General features: G+C 42.4%; 2 non-coding genes across 2 annotated transcripts; both read right to left on the reverse strand.

The window, feature by feature from the left end:
* Positions 1-8,032: 8,032 nt before the first annotated feature.
* On the reverse strand, positions 8,033-8,106 carry trnai-aau (transfer RNA isoleucine (anticodon AAU)). Its single transcript has one exon. It is a non-coding gene; the product is annotated as a tRNA-Ile (tRNA).
* Positions 8,107-9,357: 1,251 nt separating this feature from the next.
* Positions 9,358-9,431, reverse strand: trnai-aau (transfer RNA isoleucine (anticodon AAU)). Its single transcript has one exon. It is a non-coding gene; the product is annotated as a tRNA-Ile (tRNA).
* Between the last annotated feature and the right edge of the window lie 11,967 nt (positions 9,432-21,398).

Below are 21,398 nucleotides of genomic sequence, written 5' to 3' on the forward strand. Positions count from 1 at the left end.
CCCTTGGGCAGTGCTTCTGACTCGAAAGATAACGATAGGTTGCGTATGAAACCCCGGTTATCTGAGAAAACAAGCACTGCCCAAGGGTTGCAAGCTCGCGCGGGAGTTCAAGCTCCCGGCAAAAAGAGGAAGTCCTTGTGCAGACGTCACCTTTTATACAAACAGGAAGTGGAAGGGTCCTGTTTGAGTGACGGGCACAAGGGCCAATGGCAGCTTTGATAGACAAAAGTCTTCGATGCGTTCCAGCGATGCACGCTGAAAACACCTCCCCCTTGGGCAGTCCTTCTTTTCTCAGATAACCGGGGTTGCATATGCAACCTATCGTTCTTTGTCTATGGTTAAATCCCTCTCACTTTGTAACTTTTACTAGTAAGTCAAATTGAGATTTTAAAAGTTGGTACATGTGAGTCAGAGCCAAGAAGTTTGAATTCAGACTGTAGGTTGTTTATGTACATGGGTAAATTACTTTTGCTAGCCTAGTATAGTACTATATACCAATGCTTTATTGTCCTTCAGGCTAAATCATTTTGTATACCAAACAATGGTGAGTGACATATTCTGAGTAATGTACTTAAACTAGTGCTAATCATGCTCTGAAACCAACCCATAGAGAACAAGGTGAAAACTGGAATTAATGGCAAAGCACAGCCATAAACAGTCAACATAATCAAGCCCAGTTAGAAATATAGATGTCTAATTATTTTGAGCACTAATCTTACATTTCATAAAGAAAAGCATTTAATTCTTAGCAATTGTTAGGTGTATGCTGTACGTATTCCAGTTAGTTCACTGTAATGACAGAAATGAGAAGTTCATTTCTTTAGCACACTCACGGAAAACCATTTATTTTTAAACAGTTACTAGATAGCCAGTTTAGGCCTTCATCTTAGTTATTTCTAATAGCAAGAGTGCTTAAAATTATTAATTGAATTATATATCTTTGTTCCCCCTTTTTCTTACTGCTCTCATAAAATAACATTTTATTCAAGCAATAACAGGGTAGCCTAAATATACAACATATCTTAAAGTACAAGGCATCTGAAAGCTGTGTATGGTCTCAATGCATTTGATGCGGAGGATTAATTCAACTGAAAATGGTCAAAACTGTGGACTTTTATTGAATGTTAAATTTGACAGTGTTCTCTCTTAAGGACCTGTTGCCTGTGGGACGTTGCTGCTTTGGTTGTGTCCAGTGCCATTTCAGATAAGAGAGGCTCTGCAGGACAAGCAGGACAGAAACCCGTCTCACAGACACTCTGCCTGCTCTGCATCTCCATTTCCCCTCTCCACCGCACACAGCTGAACGTTATTCTGAATCTTACACAGAGCGCTCAGCTTCTGACACTGATGGCAACATGGGGCCTGGCTCCGAGCCTGAGGAAAACCATGAGGTAATTCAAACTTATTTAATTTCTATACTGTGAAATGTCAGATTGAAAGTGGTTTCTGTTCTTAATGTTTGTATTGTTTATGTATTTCATGTATTTTTGTACAGTTTTGTGTTGACGAGTCCTACATCAACATGAATGTGAATTTCAATGTGAAGAGCACGTGTCATGCTCTGTAATGCAAGGGAGCAATGAGGGGCTGTAGAGACACTCATAAGAGTAGCAGGAGCACTTTTTTATGAACTACTAATTTGTTATATTTTAATAGAATATGAAATGTAGTAGAAAGTTGTATCAGATCAGACCACTGGACAGAAACACCCCACCAAGACTGAGTTTTCATGTTTCTGCACATGTCACCTACAAACTGTTGACAGAGTGGATGAGGGTCTACAGCAGAGGTTCCCCATCCTGAGGTTGTGACAAAGTCAGGGTGAGTTTTGTTTAATATGTTTTTAAATTATTATTATTATTATTATTATTATTATTATTATTAAATTATTATATTGTTATTTTAAATATATTATTCTGTAAGTAAAAATATGATTGCTTAATATGTTTTTGCATTATTATTACTATTATTATATAGTATTTGTTATTTATATATATGAATTTGTAATTAAAAATATGATAAAATTATGTCAAATTAAATCAAAATTATAAACCACATTAATGTACATAGTATAACAACATGATACATATGATACAAAAAACATGTCTTAGTATTTTAGGGGTTGGAGGCTAATTTGAAAATGTTACAATGGGGTAAGGTTTTAAAGCCCTGGCCTACAAAGTCATTTTAAACCCCACCGCACAGCATTGTCAAAGCCCTGCTACCCGCTATCAATGCAGTTGTTAGCTCTGTATTAGACAAGTGTCTAAAAGTTGCATGAATAGATTAATAATACCCCTGTACTACTGGTAAACCTTTAAGTTTACATCATAATTTTTGTAAGTGTTGGAATATGTTGAGGGTGAGCCTATTTGTTTCTGTGTCTGTGAAATAAGCCATTTTACAAAACATAGAGTTTGTAGTGATTTTTCAGAGTTTCAGGGTTTAGTAGAATGCAGTTTTGGTTCATATAAATATGACGTTGTGCTTATTTCAGTCTGCTGTGTGTGTTTCCTGAAGACTGACTGCATTTTCACTATGTAGTTTGCAGATTACTCCTAGAAGTTACATAAATAATTTTACAAAACTTAAAATTTGCAGTAAAATACCATTTGTGCTTATTATATCCTTGCAGTGTGGTCCCTATTTCTGTGTTTTGTATGTGTGTCATGCTTGCAGTTGTCACCATGTATTTGTAGGTTTGAAAAATAAGGTATTTCCAAAGGAATAGAAACTTAAGAGTTTCTCACTTTATTTACAATAGATACCTGATGTACTTTGTCGCCAGAACCTGGTATAACTTTGAAAAAGAAGCCAAGAGTGAAAGACTGAATAGAATATATATGGAATATGCTGGAAATGACATTACTCCGTACAGGTCAGTGTTTCTTTCTGTCCAATGTTGGTGTTGTGAACAAGAAATTAATGATTACAAGTATCTATACAACATTTCATGGAGTATCTTTTTCTACTTCTGACTATGTTCCATGTTGTAAAATGCTTGTTTGCCACAATAAAAGTCACCATTGTGTGTGTGTGTGTGTGTATTTTATTAATTCTATACATTTGAGCACAAACAAATCATATATACATATATTATTTATTACATATGAGTATTCACAAATAGTGCTTCACTGTGTCTCTGTAAGAAAAGTGGTGTGCATGTCTTTAGTGTCTATTGATAAATAAAACCTAACAAGATATATATATGTTTGTGTGTGTGTGTGTAATGGAATGAAATGCAGTATATTCTTAAATATGATACATGTTAAGGCTACGTTTGAGCATTCACTAATGTAACAAATATAATAAGTACAGTGCTGGTCAAAATGAACAGATATAATTCTATATATTTCACTGTTGTTCTCTATTGTCTATTGATAAATATAAACTAAAGAGATATAGGTATGTGTGTTTATCTGTGTTTGCTTAAATATATATGTAATGACATGCAATATATGTAAGTCTATACATTTCTTAATCGATTTTTTCTTACCTTTTTATTTTGCAAACACAGTATCATCCTAACCCTAATCATAAAACATATAAACTAAAAACACATGTGGGTTCAAATCCCACTCTGGGTAAATATTAATTTTTCTTTTTAATTTACTAAAACAGTATCATAAAACAGTGTAACCTTAAATATATATAAAACGTTTATTTTTCTTATTTTTTAATTTACTAAAACAGTATAATCAAATATAATCTAAAATAAAATATATATGTGTATTTACAACTTTTATTTTTCTTATTTTTTAATTTACTAAAACAAATCATAAAACATTATGACCTAAAATAAAATATAAAACTTTTCTTTTCTTATACTCTTTTTATTTACTAAAACAGTATCATAAAACAATATAACCTATTGATTATATATATATATCTGTATTTAAAACTTTTATTCTCTTTTTATTTACTAAAATAGTATCATAAAACAATATAACTTTAAATATATATATGTATTTAAAACTTTTCTTATTCTCTTTTTATTTACTTAAACAGTATCATAAAACAATATAACCTTAAAAACACAGTTTATGCTATTAAACATTACACCTCCACACCAGCAGTGTGAGGTGCCCTTGGACATTCACCATGATGGATGTCACCCTAACAAAATGGCTACCATCTTACCAGATGACCTATGACCTTACAAATGGCCGATATCAGTCAAAATGGCCGATATCATCCAAGATGGCTGACAAGGGGGGTGCTGGGAAGGAGAGAGGAGTTCCGGTTCAATGGTACATAAGGAGGGAGGGTCAAAGAGTAACCCAGGGGGGTGCTGGGAAGGAGAGAGGAGTTCCAGTTCAAAGGTACATAGGGAGGGCGGGATTTCCGGCTGTCAAAATAAGTGATGCTGCCATCTATACTACTCACAGACACAGTTAGCCACAGCCACGGCTTCTTCCAATTCTCGTCAGTGTTCCAGATTCGATGTTTTTTTTCTTCAGTGACGTTGTAAACACGCACGTGGGGAGCACATCAAAACCCAGTTTTGTGATTCAGTTACAGAAACAACTGACACAGCGGAGCAGTAGGGGTTGTAACATTTTTTGGTCCAAGGTCTGGACCACAGCGACTGAGTGGTCCGGACCTCGGCACTGTGGTCCACGGAGTGGTCCCGATCACGTAACGCAAATTGGGATGGGTTTTTGTTTAGTTTTTTTGGACACACCGTATAAAACCCATTTACTGTCAAATATATTATCGACATATCCAAACTACAAACATAATGATCATAAATGTACAATATTAATAGTATAATTCTCATTTGTAACATAGCCGATAGCTGATTTCTTTTTTAATCTTATCTATCAGACAATTTGTAGGAAGCTGTGCTAACGTTACTCTGAAAAATGCGCTTACATTGAGCAACTTTGTCATTCTGAATGAAATTATTCAAGTTATCAATTTTTCCTCATCATGACTGAAGAGAAAAGATAGCTTATTTAGAATCTTATCTTTAATTTAATGTCAGCCTATTTACATGTCCTCTGTTTGCGCTCTGCCAAGAAATGTTTCATCAACTTTTTTGGTTAAACCATATCTTCCTTATTTTATCACTGTGAGATCTAGCAACATTAAAAACAAAAGCATAGGTTGTTTTGTTTATGTATGGTTAACATTGTAATAGTTGGTATTTTAAAGAGAGATTATAAGAGATGTATTAACGTATTGATCATCTGATGCCCTTTGTCTTTTCTTGAAGGATAATGTCATTATGAAGAAGATAAAACTTTTTTTTTTAAACACCTCCCCCCAGCAGGATTTGGGTCGCCTCCGCACTGTTTCTGCTGAAACAAAAAAACAAGTGTCAATCTCTGCAGGAATCTACTCCGGCTCCCCCTTCTGGTGATGAAGAGGAACCCGAGTCCAAGATGCTTCCAACCAGCCCTCAGGCGCTCTCTTCGGCTGTAGGTCACGCTCCAGGGGGCCGGGGGAGTTAAGAGGGTGTCACTGGACGGGGACGACAAACGCCTCCAGTGACAGACGGACGCACACAGAGAGAGAAAGAGACAGAGAGAGAGAGTTGCACTTCCTCCTGCAATGCAATAAATATGCCCAAAATAAGGGACACATTCCTTAACAAAATAATGAATGCCACCCTACCTTTGACAAAACTGAGAAAAAATAAAAATGGTCAGTCCTCCTGGAGGAGGGACACACAGCCTCCCTGGCTGCCCAATATGTCACCGCCTGCCACAGCCTGAGGGGCACAGTGACACATGAGCACCAGCTGTAAATAAAATGTAAATACTCATTTGTAATGCATGTCATTGTATTTCCAAAAAGGAATCTGTAAACACTAAACCTATTTTCTTTAGTTCTATGTATTAAAGATCATTTTTAGTTTATTACATTTTGTTTTTCTGTACTTTTATACATCTTATTGTGATTTTGGCAGGATGCTGTCTGTCACGGCATGGCTGCTGCTGACGCACACTAATTAGGTGCTCATGTGTTGCAGCCGTGTTGTCCGCTGCTTCGCAGACAGCTTGTGAGCTCACGGCTGCAGGCAATGATCACTGAGGCGACTGTGACGTCATTGGCAGGTGTGCTTCATCTATTTAATCCCTCTCCTTCCCCGAGGGAGACTTTATTGTGACTGCCCGGAGCACCCTGTTTGTGTGGATGTTTTGTGTGCTGGTTTTGCCTTGTTTTCCCCTTTTTGTGTTTTTTTCTGTTGGACTATTGTGAACCCCAATAAAGCTCGGACACCGCCGGAACCCGAGACTCTCTCCGTTTATTGTGTCCGGCATTTACATTTGGTGGCCAATGTGGGGAAGCTTTGTGACATACTTACCCTGAACTCTGTACCCGGAAGGACAGCTATGGAGGCGTCTCCAGTGGAACAGTTGTTGGCCCCAGTGGTGAAGCTGCAGGCTCAAAAACAACAAACTCTCGAGACGCTTGTCCAGCAACTTCAAGTACCAGCTCCTGCACCTAACCCTGCTGTTTACCGCAGCAAACCCGGCTTGGGCAGGTCTGCAGATTCCAAAGATGGGACCGGAGGACGACCCAGAGGCTCTGAATTTCTGTCCAATATTAAAGATCCTAGGCTCTCATTGTCTGATTTGGCTGGGGCACAATTGGGACATGTCTCTGGGGACCGATCACCATTAGTGACTGCAGGTGATGAGAGGGGCAGGGACAGCCTTCCCTCTGACTCCAGTCGTGTAGCAGCCAACAGTACCCTGTTGGACCCAGGGGAAGGAACGAGTTCTGGGACTCACCTCCTCTCTCCTTCTTCCAGTGGAAGGCCCGACACTGGATCCCGCCTTCAACCGGGTTTCCGATTTCGCTATGGACCAGACACAGGATGATGCCCTGGGACATATATATGACCAGGTCAGAGTTGTTGATGGTTGCATAGTGAATACACAGAGGGCACTTTGTGTTTCTCTCCAAACCAGCAGCCAAACCGATCATGCTGGATGATGTTGCAGACAGAATAACGTTCACCACGGTGCCTCCACACTCTTTCACGAATACCAATCGAGCTGCACGGTGCTGGGCTGTGAGCACAGGTCCCACTGGAGGATGACGGGCCCTCGTGCCACCCTCATAGAGTCTGTTTCTGACAGTTTAGTCAGAAACATGCACACCAGTAGACCGCTGGAGGTCATTTTGGAGGGCTCAGGCAATGCTCCTCCTGTTCCTCCTCGCACAAAAAAGCAGATACTGGTCCTTCTGGTTCTTCTGATAGCACGGATGAATGTGCCATACTGGAGGAGCTGGACTACCTGTGCAACCTGAATGGGCTGCAGGGAGCACCTCATAATTCCAGTAGTGACAAGGACACTAGCAAAAGGCAAAACTAGAGAAGAATCAGTCAGGAAGGATAAGGAGAGAGCTATCGTCTGTGGCCACCACCTGCAAAACCATTCCCTTTTTGGGGTTGTCTTGCTGTTGCCTATCTCCGGTGCACCTGCTGTCACTTTCATTTGCACCAAAACAAGAGACAGTGATTCACAACCGCTTAGGCTTCCTAACTGTACAGATTAATATGCCTGAACTGTAACTGACTTGGTATTATGCTGTGATGATTACTTGTTCCCTTATTTTTTTGAGAGGTGTATTATAGAAGATAGCCTTGAGAATGCGGCCACAGAATTGCGGGAATCCGTGACTTTCAACACTTATGCAACCGAGTCGAGGTGACCAACAGCTCAATGTCTGGTTGGCACCATGGCTTAGATGTGCCATTCATGAAACTTGCGTTGATTCTTGAAGCCACTGGCATTGCTTCCCTCTCCAAGTCTGTGTAATAAGGAATTGGCAGGAGCCCACGAGTTGAAACTATCAGAGGACAGAATGCAAATGAAGTGTTCTGAGAAAAGCAAAGCGGCGAAAGGACATTTTCCCGTGTGCATGTAGATGGCCGACTTTGACACGGCTTGATGAAGTCTTGTGGATCCTACCACTGCTTAAGTGCACTACTACGCTTGCCTTCAGGGAGTTTCATGTCAAACATTCAAAAAACAGGACTCGAACTAGACGGATGAGCACCTACGATCGGTCTTGGCCGATGTGGGGATCGAACCCAAGACCTTGGCGTTATTAGCACCACGCTCTAACCAACTGAGCTAACCGGCCATCAAAAGGAGTCTCTCTGCCAGGCATTTCCTCATGTTTATGTAATTTGGCTGCAAAATGCATTACACACAAGTGTGAAAAGAACACTTTTGCAATTCCTAGCATTGGTGATGCTATAAATCAATCTGTCAGGAGTGGGATTTGAACCCACGCCTCCATCAGGAGACCAGAAAACCCTTCTACATTCTTCAAGGGAACAACACCTTAAGTCTGGCAAATTAGACCACTCGGCCATTCTGAGAGGATGTATACGTCCACCGCGAGATTATATACTGATCAAGAAAACTGCGGGAACACTTAAATCACACATCGGATCTCCGTGATCAAAATCTAGGAAACCTCAAGATCTTCACCGTACATTGCATAATTCGTAACTCTCCCACCTCCATGCTTTTGAGACTGTACTGGGAGACACAGCAAACTTTCTTCAGACGGCACGTATGGATGTGCCATACTGGAGGAGCTGGACTACCTGTGCAACCTGAATGGGCTGCAGGGAGCACCTCATAATTCCAGTAGTGACAAGGACACTAGCAAAAGGCAAAACTAGAGAAGAATCAGTCAGGAAGGATAAGGAGAGAGCAATCGTCTGTGGCCACCACCTGCAAAACCATTCCCTTTTTGGGGTTGTCTTGCTGTTGCCTATCTCCGGTGCACCTGCTGTCACTTTCATTTGCACCAAAACAAGAGACAGTGATTCACAACCGCTTAGGCTTCCTAACTGTACAGATTAATATGCCTGAACTGTAACTGACTTGGTATTATGCTGTGATGATTACTTGTTCCCTTATTTTTTTGAGAGGTGTATTATAGAAGATAGCCTTGAGAATGCGGCCACAGAATTGCGGGAATCCGTGACTTTCAACACTTATGCAACCGAGTCGAGGTGACCAACAGCTCAATGTCTGGTTGGCACCATGGCTTAGATGTGCCATTCATGAAACTTGCGTTGATTCTTGAAGCCACTGGCATTGCTTCCCTCTCCAAGTCTGTGTAATAAGGAATTGGCAGGAGCCCACGAGTTGAAACTATCAGAGGACAGAATGCAAATGAAGTGTTCTGAGAAAAGCAAAGCGGCGAAACGACATTTTCCCGTGTGCATGTAGATGGCCGACTTTGACACGGCTTGATGAAGTCTTGTGGATCCTACCACTGCTTAAGTGCACTACTACGCTTGCCTTCAGGGAGTTTCATGTCAAACATTCAAAAAACAGGACTCGAACTAGACGGATGAACACCTAAGATCGGTCTTGGCCGATGTGGGGATCGAACCCAAGACCTTGGCGTTATTAGCACCACGCTCTAACCAACTGAGCTAACCGGCCATCAAAAATAGTCTCTCTGCCATGCATTTCCTCATGTTTATGTAATTTGGCTGCAAAATGCATTACACACAAGTGTGAAAAGAACACTTTTGCAATTCCTAGCATTGGTGATGCTATAAATCAATCTGTCAGGAGTGGGATTTGAACCCACGCCTCCATCAGGAGACCAGAAAACCCTTCTACACTCTTCAAGGGAACAACACCTTAAGTCTGGCAAATTAGACCACTCGGCCATTCTGAGAGGATGTATACGTCCACCGCGAGATTATATACTGATCAAGAAAACTGCGGGAACACTTAAATCACTCATCGGATCTCCGTGATCAAAATCTAGGAAACCTCAAGATCTTCACCATACATTGCATAATTCGTAACTCTCCCACCTCCATGCTTTTGAGACTGTATTGGGAGACACAGCAAACTTTCTTCAGACGGCACGTATGGATGTGCCATACTGGAGGAGCTGGACTACCTGTGCAACCTGAATGGGCTGCAGGGAGCACCTCATAATTCCAGTAGTGACAAGGACACTAGCAAAAGGCAAAACTAGAGAAGAATCAGTCAGGAAGGATAAGGAGAGAGCAATCGTCTGTGGCCACCACCTGCAAAACCATTCCCTTTTTGGGGTTGTCTTGCTGTTGCCTATCTCCGGTGCACCTGCTGTCACTTTCATTTGCACCAAAACAAGAGACAGTGATTCACAACCGCTTAGGCTTCCTAACTGTACAGATTAATATGCCTGAACTGTAACTGACTTGGTATTATGCTGTGATGATTACTTGTTCCCTTATTTTTTTGAGAGGTGTATTATAGAAGATAGCCTTGAGAATGCGGCCACAGAATTGCGGGAATCCGTGACTTTCAACACTTATGCAACCGAGTCGAGGTGACCAACAGCTTAGTGTCAGAAAATAAAAGAACACTTTTGCAATTCCTAGCATTGGTCATGCTATAAATCAGTCTGTCAGAAGTGGTATTTGAACCTACGCCTCCATCAGGAGACCAGAAAACTCTTCTACACTCTTCGAGAAAACAACTGCATTTCCGTCCTTGCACTCTCTCATTAATCCAATCTTGCCCAGTCAGCGAGAGAAGCCATGTACATGCTTTGCCTTCCTCTCCCTCTCCCTTCACTGCCAGTTCAGCGATGACATCTCAGAACTCTCTCACAGCTGACTTCTATGACATCACAGAGTGCATCAATTCCGTGGCTTCTCATCTGTCGCCACACTGTCAGGGTTGACTTTCTCACTCACTATGCCAAGCTTTCTCGGAAACACTGGAATACGTGGATGAGTTTGTACCACTTTTGGAGGTTTTGCCCACCTGGGGCGAGGCTGTGATCCAGCTGAAAAGCAATTCGGGCATGTGGGCAGCGAAAGATGTATCTGTGATGAAGAGAAACCCAGGTCGAAGATGTTTCCAATCAGCCCCATCGGTCCAGCCACAGACACACACACAGACAGCCACAAGCACAGACTGCCACAGACACACAGACAGCCACAGATAGACAGACAAACACACAGACAGTGTGCCTGACAAAAACTTTCCCTCACAGTCAAGTCAACATGAGTCGTATTATCTAAAAGAAGAACCCATCATTTCCTTTCATCTCTATATCAGAGAGAGCGATTAAAAAAACACATCTGTAAATGCTACTTGTACAAGCACGCTGAGATGCCCCATCATCAGTAGGCATGCTCTGTGGCGCAATGGATAGCGCGCTGGACTTTTAGTGAAAAGGGCAGTGGTCATTCAATGGTTGTGGGATCGAGTACCACCGGAGTCAGTGCTCACTTCATGACCCGGAGGCTTTTCTTGCCATCTTCAAGCGCACTGCCCGGTGTTGCGACTGGCCGGAGTCGGAGTGGGCGGTACGCCTGGCTCCCCTGCCACCCGAGTGCCCTAGACTACAAAAGTCTGAGGGACAGTGTCCTGGACCGGGTCGGTCTGATGTCGGACGGCCAGCGCCGAAAGCTCAGAAGCCTCCGGTTCGAACCTGGCTCCCGGTGCCTGCCACCGCTGGCTCAAGCCACGGAAGTTGCCGACCTGGTGGCCTTGGAGCAGTTCATCTGCCATCTCCCACGTCCAACCTGAAGGCTGGCACCAGGCTGGCAGAGAACCATCATTGCCCGGGACGATGCCACCTTCTGATGCCCGACGGCGGGCACCCTCCCTTCCATTCCCAAGACCCCCTCTGACCTGACTGTCCTGGATACCAGCATGTTGCCAAACACCACACCTAAACATGTTTCTCCCCGACCCACTTCCCCTTCTCGCCTTGCCTGTCCCAAAAACAAATCTGCCTCCTTAGCTCCTTCTTTTTCTCTCTCCCCCGGCAGTGTGTGGTCCCCTGGAAAAACCACGGTGACGTTGCGGGCAGCCTGGACATCGCCCGGCCGGGTGCTCGCTAGTGAAAACTATCTATCTAATATTAAGGATCATAGGCTCTCATCTGATTTGGCTGGGGCAGGTCACCTGTGTCGTGACAAGACCTTAAGCTGGATAATGGACCGATTCTTCTGGCCAGGCATCAAAAAGGAGGTAGAAAGATGGTGTGCTGCCTGTCCGGAGTGTCCGGACAATGTCAGCGACTAGGATCGCCGAGGAGCTGTTTAAGGTCTTCACTCGGGTGGGGATCCCAAAGGAAATCCTGACAGATCAGGGCTCTCCATTCATGTCACGCGTGATGCGAGACCTCTGTAGGCTGCTGGGGATAAAGTCCATCAGGACCTCAATCTATCATCCCCAGACAGACGCCCTAGTGGAGCTCTTTAATAAAACCCTAAAGAACATGATCTGTAAGTTTGTGAGCACAGACGCTTGGGACTGGGACAAGTTATTGCCACCCCTGCTGTTCGCTGTACGCGAGGTGCCCCAGACGTCCACTGGCTTCTCTCCCTTCGAGCTGCTGTACGGGAGGCGGCTGAGGGGCATCCTCGACTTAATAAAGGAGGACTGGGAGGCGACCGCCCCCTCCCAGACCTCTATGGTACAGCACATCCTGGACCTGAGAGATCGGCTATCGGCACTGGGGAAACTTGCACAGTTGCATCTCTTACAGGCCCAGGAGCGACAACAGCGCATGTACAACAGGAGAGCCCGGTTACGATCGTTCACCCAAGGACAAGGTACTGGTGTTATTCCCAAATTCAACATCTAAACTGCTGGCTAAGTGGCAGGGACCCTTTTTGGTCACACGCCGCTTAGGGGATGTTGATTATGAGGTGTGTCGCCCCGATCGTCGGAGGTAAAAGCAGATCTATCATCTGAACATGCTGAAGAAGTGGCGAGAGCAGGAAGCATTGGGTGCTTTTAGTTCCCCCCACAATAAAGAGTCTGAAGCCGCTGTTTCTGAGGTTCGCACTGAACTCAATTTAACAAACGCCCATTTAACAAACGCACAGAAACAGCAGGTTCGCTCTTTATTGTGCCGCTTCCAGCATGTCTTTTCTCACCGACCCGTGCTCACACTTCTCATTGAACACCACATCCACACAGCACTGGACCACTGCGTGCGTGTCAAACCCTATCGCACCCCCTATTACAAAAACTAGGCTGTCAATGAAGAGGTGCAGAAGATGATGGAGCTGGGAGTCATTGAAAAGTCACAATCGGAATGGTGTAGCCCTATAGTCTTGGTGCCAAAGCCTGACGGCAGCACTAGATTCTGCGTTGATTATAGGGAGCTCAATGCAGTGTCTAGGTTTGATGCCTATCCGATGCCCCGTGTGGATGAGTTGCTGGATCGGCTGGGCGCTGCTCACGGAAAACCCGGGCAAGTGAACAGTTGGGAGGAGGGAGACCAAGTATCTGGGGTACCTCTTAGGAGGGGGGCAGGTACGGCCAGTCGTTGACAAGGTGACCGCTATTGCCTCCTGTCCGCCTCCTAAGTCCAAAAAGGAAGTTCGGCAGTTTTTGGGGTTTTCCGGGTATTATCGCCAGTTTCTGCCGGACTTTGCCACCCTGGCTTACCCCCTGACCGAACTGACGCGAAAAGGTGCTCCAGATACGGTCCAGTGGACGGAGCAGTGCCAGGTGGCTTTCCAGGCAATTAAGGACCGCCTCTGCCAACACCCTTTTTTTAAATGCCTTGACTTCTCTCTCCCTTTCATTCTACAGACCGACGCCTGAGAAGTTGGAGTGGGCACGGTCCTGTCCCAGAGTGTTGGGGGTCAGGAACACCCCGTCCTCTATCTAAGCAAACAATTATCGCCCAGGAGCGTAAATATAGCACCATTGAAAAGGAGTGTCTCGCTATAAAGTGGGCTGTGCCCTGTTTATTTAATCCCTCTCCCTCCCCGACGGAAGCAGCTAACCGACAAGAAGGTGGACTGAGTCTATTACCCCTGTCTGCCCAGAGCACCCCGATTGTGGACACTTTTTGCTTTTGCTTTTGATTTTGTTTTTGTTTTGTATCTCCGCCCTTTTTTGACATACCTGAACAAAATAAAGCCCGGACACAACCGAAACCGGAGACTCTCCCTCTCTCTCCCCGTTATTTGTGTCCGGCTTTCACAGTAGGCTATTCAAGAAGGGGGGCTCAAAGATGGCCAGATATAAATTTATCTATTTTATTTTATTTTATTTATTGTGCTTTGTTGGCACAGTGTTTAATGTTCAGTCTTAAATACATATTTTTTAATTGTAGTTTTGTAATTGATTTTGTCTTTGAAAAGGAAGACAAAATAATAAAAAGCACATTTTAGATTATTTAATTTATGCAATGGTGAAAAAATTGTCAAATTAACTGAAATGTAAAAAACAACAAACAAAAAGTCCCTTTACTACCTCCTCCTCATTTATCCTGATCTCTCTTAGGGTTTGACCGGACTGGTTGTTAACCTGTGGAATGTTATCTGTTTTTTCTTTAGTAAAAACCTCAATATCGTCAGCTCAGCATACCTTAGTATAACTTAATATAAGCAACAGAGACGCTGCTGTGAAGGAGCGCAATAGTCTCTATAGCCACTCTGTCACAGCCACCTCAATAAATACATCAATTCATTAATCACTGTATTGACTTCAACCATTTAAACACATGTAATGTTTTGCTTTATGCTAGGGGTGGCTAACCCTGGTCCTGGATTTGAGCCCCCACCTCCCCAGGGATCTGTATTGGCAAACTGCTGAGCTGATGATATTGACTGCAAAGGGGAATCTCTCTGGAATGGTCCATTATACAGGGGAGCTAAAGACCTCCAGGAAAGCACTAACCTGTGGCCCTGGGGCCCTGGGGTTTGTCTGCCTAACGCTCGTCCTCTGTTCTTTGGGTCTGCACTGGTTCTGGTCCTATCTGACCAACCTGTTCTGAATAGGGCAGTGGTTCTCGACCTGCGGCCCGTCACACATGGAAGTGCGGCCCACGATATGACACCCACATTTAACACTACAAGCGCAGAGCCGGTCAATTTGACCGTTTTGGTTATTCAAATTTGAATTATACTGTGTTCCAAAATACACTGCGCATATACCCATTCGTGACTATTCCTAACTATATGTATTAAACATGCCTACAGCGTTTTAGCTGCATAAACATGAAAATAAATAAGTTATAAACACATTTACCTAGAATAGCCAAAATCGGGTTATTTTGACTGGTCATTTAAATACATAATAACTCAAATATAACACATAATCCTGCCTTCCCTTTACAATAGAGTCAGTCTGGCACTCAAGTGGCGATCTCTACCTGTCTACAATCTTTCATGTGCTTGAAAAACACATGCATTTGTACAGCATTACAGGTGTTTTCTTATAACTGTAGTAAGATTGAGTGGATACAGTGATTACCCGCAAATCAACATGGATTTGAAACGGAGATTGAAGAGAGCTCGTTTTGGAAATTGGACAAGTAAAATCATGTTCTGTGAAATTGCAGTGTCTCACCACACAATAAGATGAGTTACAACAACCTCAACTTGAACAGAATTGTAAAACTTTAAATAACGTGCTCAGGTAACCACAAAACATATGTTCTATGAACGTTTTGTGTAATGCGCATGTGCCAAAACCATCACGTCATGATGACATACTACTTTACCGGAGTTGAACATTTTTTTGTATTAATTAGCATGGGATAAAGTTGCTGATCATGCAAGAAAAGATGAAGTAGCCCGCGTTTGAATTATTATAGATGGACTTTGTGGATTGCAAATAATGAAATTAATAGTCATTCTTCCTCAACTTTCATTACTTACAGTGGGGGAAAAAAGTATTTGATCCCCTGCTGATTTTGTACGTTTGCCCACTGACAAATAAATGATCAGTCTATAGTTTTAATGGTAGGTGTATTTTAGCAGTGAGAGACAGAATAACAACAAAAAAATCCAGAAAAATGCATTTCAAAAGTTATAAATTGATTTGCATGTTAATGACGGAAATAAGTATTTGACCCCTTCGACTTAGTACTTGGTGGCAAAACCCTTGTTGGCAATCACAGAGGTCAGACGTTTCTTGTAGTTGGCCACCAGGTTTGCACACATCTCAGGAGGGATTTTGTCCCACTCCTCTTTGCAGATCCTCTCCAAGTCATTAAGGTTTCGAGGCTGACGTTTGGCAACTCGAACCTTCAGCTCCCTCCACAGATTTTCTATGGGATTAAGGTCTGGAGACTGGCTAGGCCACTCCTTGACCTTAATGTGCTTCTTTTTGAGCCACTCCTGTGTGTTTTGGGTCATTGTCATGCTGGAATACCCATCCACGACCCATTTTCAATGCCCTGGCTGAGGGAAGGAGGTTCTCACCCAAGATTTGACGGTACATGGCCCCGTCCATTATCCCTTTGATGCGGTGCAGTTGTCCTGTCCCCTTAGCAGAAAAACACCCCCAAAGCATAATGTTTCCACCTCCATGTTTGATGGTGGGGATGGTGTTCTTGAGGTCATAGGCAGCATTGCTCCTCCTCCAAACACGGCGAGTTGAGTTGATGCCAAAGAGCTCGATTTTGGTCTCATCTGACCACAACACTTTCACCCAGTTCTCCTCTGAATCATTCAGATGTTCATTGGCAAACTTTAGATGGGCCTGTACATGTGCTTTCTTGAGAAGGGGGATCTTGCGGGCGCTGCAGGATTTCAGTCCTTCATGGCGTAGTGTGTTACCAATTGTTTTCTTGGTTACTATGGTCCCAGCTGCCTTGAGATCATTAACAAGATCCTCCCGTGTAGTTCTGGGCTGATTCCTCACCGTTCTCATGATCATTGAAACTCCACGAGGTGAGATCTTGCATGGAGCCCCAGACCGAGGAAGACTGACAGTTATTTTGTGTTTCTTCCATTTGCGAATAATCGCACCAACTGTTGTCACCTTCTCACCAAGCTGCTTGGCGATGGTCTTGTAGCCCATTCCAGCCTTGTGTAGGTCTACAATCTTGTCCCTGACATCCTTGGACAGCTCTTTGGTCTTTGCCATGGTGGAGAGTTTGGAATCTGATTGATTGATTGCTTCTGTGGACAGGTGTCTTTTATACAGGTAACGAGCTGAGATTTAGGAGCGCTCCTAATGTCAGCTCATTACCTGTATAAAAGACACCTGGGAGCCAGAAATCTTGCTGATTGATAGGAGATCAAATACTTCTTTCCCTAATTAACATGCAAATCAATTTATAACTTTTTTGAAATGAGTTTTTCTGGATTTTTTTGTTGTTATTCTGTCTCTCACTGTTAAAATACACCTACCATTAAAATTATAGACTGATCATTTCTTTGTCAGTGGGCAAACGTACAAAATCAGCAGGGGATCAAATACTTTTTTCCCTCACTGTAAGTAATGAAAGTTGAGGAAGAATGACTATTTTGTCAATTAGACTTGGTTTATAGTTGTGAAAACTTGAAAAATTAAGTTCAATTAATATGTTTTTCAGTTGACTTAACTAAAAATTCTAAATGCTTATTAATTGATAGAGTACGTTGGCTCAATTTACTGCATGTTATTTCAACAGTGAGTGAACTTAACACTTCATGTTTGCTAAACTGAGTCAAAGCAACAAGATGACTTGACTAAGTCACGTTGCGTCAACAAATAATTTTTACAGTGTAGCGGTTACATTTATGATTTGAAGAAATGTGGCTTCATTTTTAGTAAGAGGCTCAACTGAGTGTAGGTCCTTGTTTTGTGAAAGTATGCCTCAAAGCTAACCATATTGTGACTGCAGTTCACCATTGGTCGTTTGAAAATATCAAATAGCATGTGCTCTCTCTGGTTGGTTCCCTGACTAATTGAGGTAGAAAGCAGTCGTTTGCCCTCTAAAACATTTCTACTACTGCTTCTGTAGTCTCAACTGGGCTTTCCCAGTCAATGTTAGGAAATCTAAAACCCCATTATAACAGCCACTATAGCCCAATTGAAAAATCGTTTAAAGTGGTAATGTTATCTCTGAATAACTAGTTGTGTGCAAGTTTCTATCAGCTACTTTCAGAGAACAAAAGTAGTGAGGGAGTTCAAGGGTGACGATCTCGAGTCATTGTACATTTTCCCTGCATGCTTTGAAGACACGCGATACTTATACTACACAATACTTCAGGTCCAAGTTCAGAACCGGACAGCCGTCTTTAGACTCTTTAATAAAGGCAACCTAAATTAATCAGTGGGCCGTAAGTCTGGGTGTCAAATAAGCACCTGGGCCACAACAGGAGCGTAGCCATGGGTGGGCCTGGGTGGGCCTGGTTGGGCCATGGCCCACCTACTTACCTCTCAGGTCCACCCAATCAGAGAGTGTAAAATTTCTCCCGCGTGTTAAAAAAACATTATAAATACAAGATTCTGAAGCAATAACGTGTTTCGGAAAATCACAGGCTTTATTCCAAAGCATGGGGGCTGGTTCTTTTCAAGTCTAATGGTTACATTTTGGCTAAGTTATGCACAAGCAGGTTATAACTGGCTGTGGTAAATGTTTTTTTACGTAGTGCATCACACCATGACAACTGAACAAATGTAGTTGTGAACGGAGTTCCTACAAATGGTGAAACAAAATTATTTGTTGAATTATTTCAAAAGACGAGAAGAGAACTATCAGAACAGCACATTACACAACCTGATAAATCACCAACTGCATCGGAAGAAACCAATATAAGCACTGCTTTGCATCCACAGGCCAGTGTTGAATTCGGTAAGGAAACATTTTACTGTCCCTCGGATTTATAAGGAATAGATGAGTCACCTACACGGCCAAAATTGCAGGCATTTGCTTTAATTTGTGTTAAATCCCAAAGTTTTTCATCACAGCGGTGGTATGAGAAGTATCGCTGGATGGAATACAGCATAGCCAGAAATGCAATTATCTGTAGATATGCAGGCATTTGTTCTGATTCCCACACCGAAGAAACATTCACTAAAAATGGTTTTAAAGATTTTAAGCATTTGAATCAGAGCCGTTCAAAACATGAAGCAAGCAATTGGTACTGTCCATCCGAAGGTTACAGACAAAGCCACACAGAAACATTTTTAATCGGTTAAATCGGGATTCCAGGAAGGCTTATTTGAGAGGAATTGTGATTAAAGCTGTGACTGACATTCTGATGTACTGCACAAAGCAGTGAATTCCAATCAGGGGTCTCAGAGAAGCTCTAAATAAAGGACATTTCTCTGAGCTATTTAAAGTAAACATGATAGTGAAATACAAACCTGTGTTGAAGAACTCCGCAAAAATGCAACACTATGAGCCCTGATACTCCAAAAGAGCTACTGCTTTACCATCACGCACACCTCATCACAGGGTACATTTCATGACCAGCATCAGTTCAGTATAGACCAGTGTCTCTATGGTTACCTTGTCCCAGTACAGACAAGTGTGTCTCTATGGCTATTATTATTATTATTATAATTATTATTATTATTATTATTATTATTATTATTTCTTGGCAGATGCCCTTATCCAGTGCTATACAAATTGCAAGAATACAGTTAAGGCATCAAATATTACAAATACAAATTTACATTGTACAAAGCAATTCAAAATATAATACATTTTACAACTTCCAATTTACACAGGTAAGTACAGTAAGTTAGGTCATACATCCTGGAACGTAAAAGCTAAGTGCTGTCAAGATGTAAGGTCACAGTCAAGGGTTACGGGAAAGGGAGCAAGGGGGAAATCAATCAATAATACAAGTATTAGTAACACAAGAAGCATGATCAAATGCTGTGAAGTGCTATCTTCCAGGGAATAAAAGGACTAATACGTAATATTACTAATGGTTACCTATGTAGAAGCCCCAGTATAGAACAGTGTCTCTATGGTTACCTATGTAGAAGCCCCAGTATAGAACAGTGTGTCTCTATGGTTACCTAATCCCAGTATAGACCAGTGTGTCTCTATGGTTAGCTATATAGAAGCCCCAGTACAGAACAGTGCGTCTCTGTGTGTAGAGTCACAAACACACAGAGGGAATTCTAGATGGGCAGGAACCAGAACCCTTGGATGATCTAGAGCAAGAGAGGGAGGATTCCCCTGTTGTGAGACGCTCCTAGAGATATAACAAGGGTACACTTCCAGTAAGCTTAATAGAAGGGTATTTACAAAAAATATGCAGTGTATTGTCATTATAGATCACAGACCCCTTAAAAGGTATCCTGAAATTGCCTTGAATGTTTTGATATATAACCTGTATTAATTCAGCAGGTTTTCAACAGGGGGGATACTGTAAGGGATACTACTTTGTTCAGAATACGGTATTGTTACATTAAGAACACCAGAGAGGTCTAATGTAATGGATGGCTTCGCAAACCAACTGAATTACTGAATCGCCTAACCTGCTGTCCAATCGGAATGTAGCTTTCTCGAGAAAAAGGGTGGGCTGTAGTTCGGGAAGAGTAGTCGCCATGATTAGTTGAGTGTGCAAATTGGAGCTGTGTAGTGTGCAGAGGAAATAAACATGTTTTTTATATGAAAACAATGAACTTTGTTTTTGAACACTGGCCTGGAATTGTGTATCTTTTCAAGTTTTTTTTTAGAAGAGACTGTTCTAGGTGCAAAGTGAACGGGACCCGTGTGACACGCAGTTAAGGAGAGCCCGCGTTGAACTAAGATGACTACAGTGAGATTTCCTGGACAAAGCTCGGGCAAAGGATAGCGCAGGGTGCACCTGCACCTGAGTTTTTGTCAAAAAGCATTGTGATCAGAGAAGGTAAAAAGGGAAAAACGCAAGTAAGCAGCAATAGCATTTTCTTTCTTTGAAGCATAGCATGACCATAGTTTTTCTATTGTATAAGTATCTTGGTGTAGGGGTGTCTCGCCTGTCCTGTAAGATTCAGGAGGGTAGGAATAGTTTAGTTATCCTCTCTGTTTACTTTTTGTGTGCCCCATTACTGTTAGTTCAGGTAGCCATTGTGAATTTAAATCTTGAACCCTACTTTGCCAAATTAGGTCACAGCTATACTTCGGTATGTAAAAAAATATATAACGCAGGATGGGCACATACCTCAAATTTGGGGGGTATAGGGACAAACTGTGTTGGGGGCGCGGACTTAGATCCTTTAGTTTCTCATCCATCCAAGATATCTAGCTTAGAACCCCTACAACAGCAGGACATTTACTAACTCCTCGTTACATATGGTTACCTATGTAGAAGCCCCAGTATAGACCTGATGCTGATGAAGTGAGGTCCGGGGGAGCTGGGGGGCTGCGAAAGTGAGGTCCGGTGGGGTCCAGGTTTCCTTCTTTGTTACCATCACTTAAGTTTACAAAGTGATCAAACACAAAGGCTTCTCTGACATTGTGAAAGTGTTTGTCCAAATCAGTAGGCAGTGGGTCCTCAGCCAGTCCAGGTTCAATCACAAAATTAGGGTTCTCAGTAAGAGTCCAAATCAAAAACGCAAGCAATCCTTAAAATATATATATATATTAACACAGTCAAAACCACCACAATCTTTCTACCCAACAAACAAGGAGAGCGAGGTAGGTCCTTATATAGTAAGTTTTAGAACAGTGGGTAATTTAAGATGGTTCTTGTGATATATCCTTCCCAA

Source organism: Amia ocellicauda, chromosome 12 (genome assembly GCF_036373705.1).
Source record: "Amia ocellicauda isolate fAmiCal2 chromosome 12, fAmiCal2.hap1, whole genome shotgun sequence".
Lineage (NCBI taxonomy): Eukaryota > Metazoa > Chordata > Actinopteri > Amiiformes > Amiidae > Amia > Amia ocellicauda.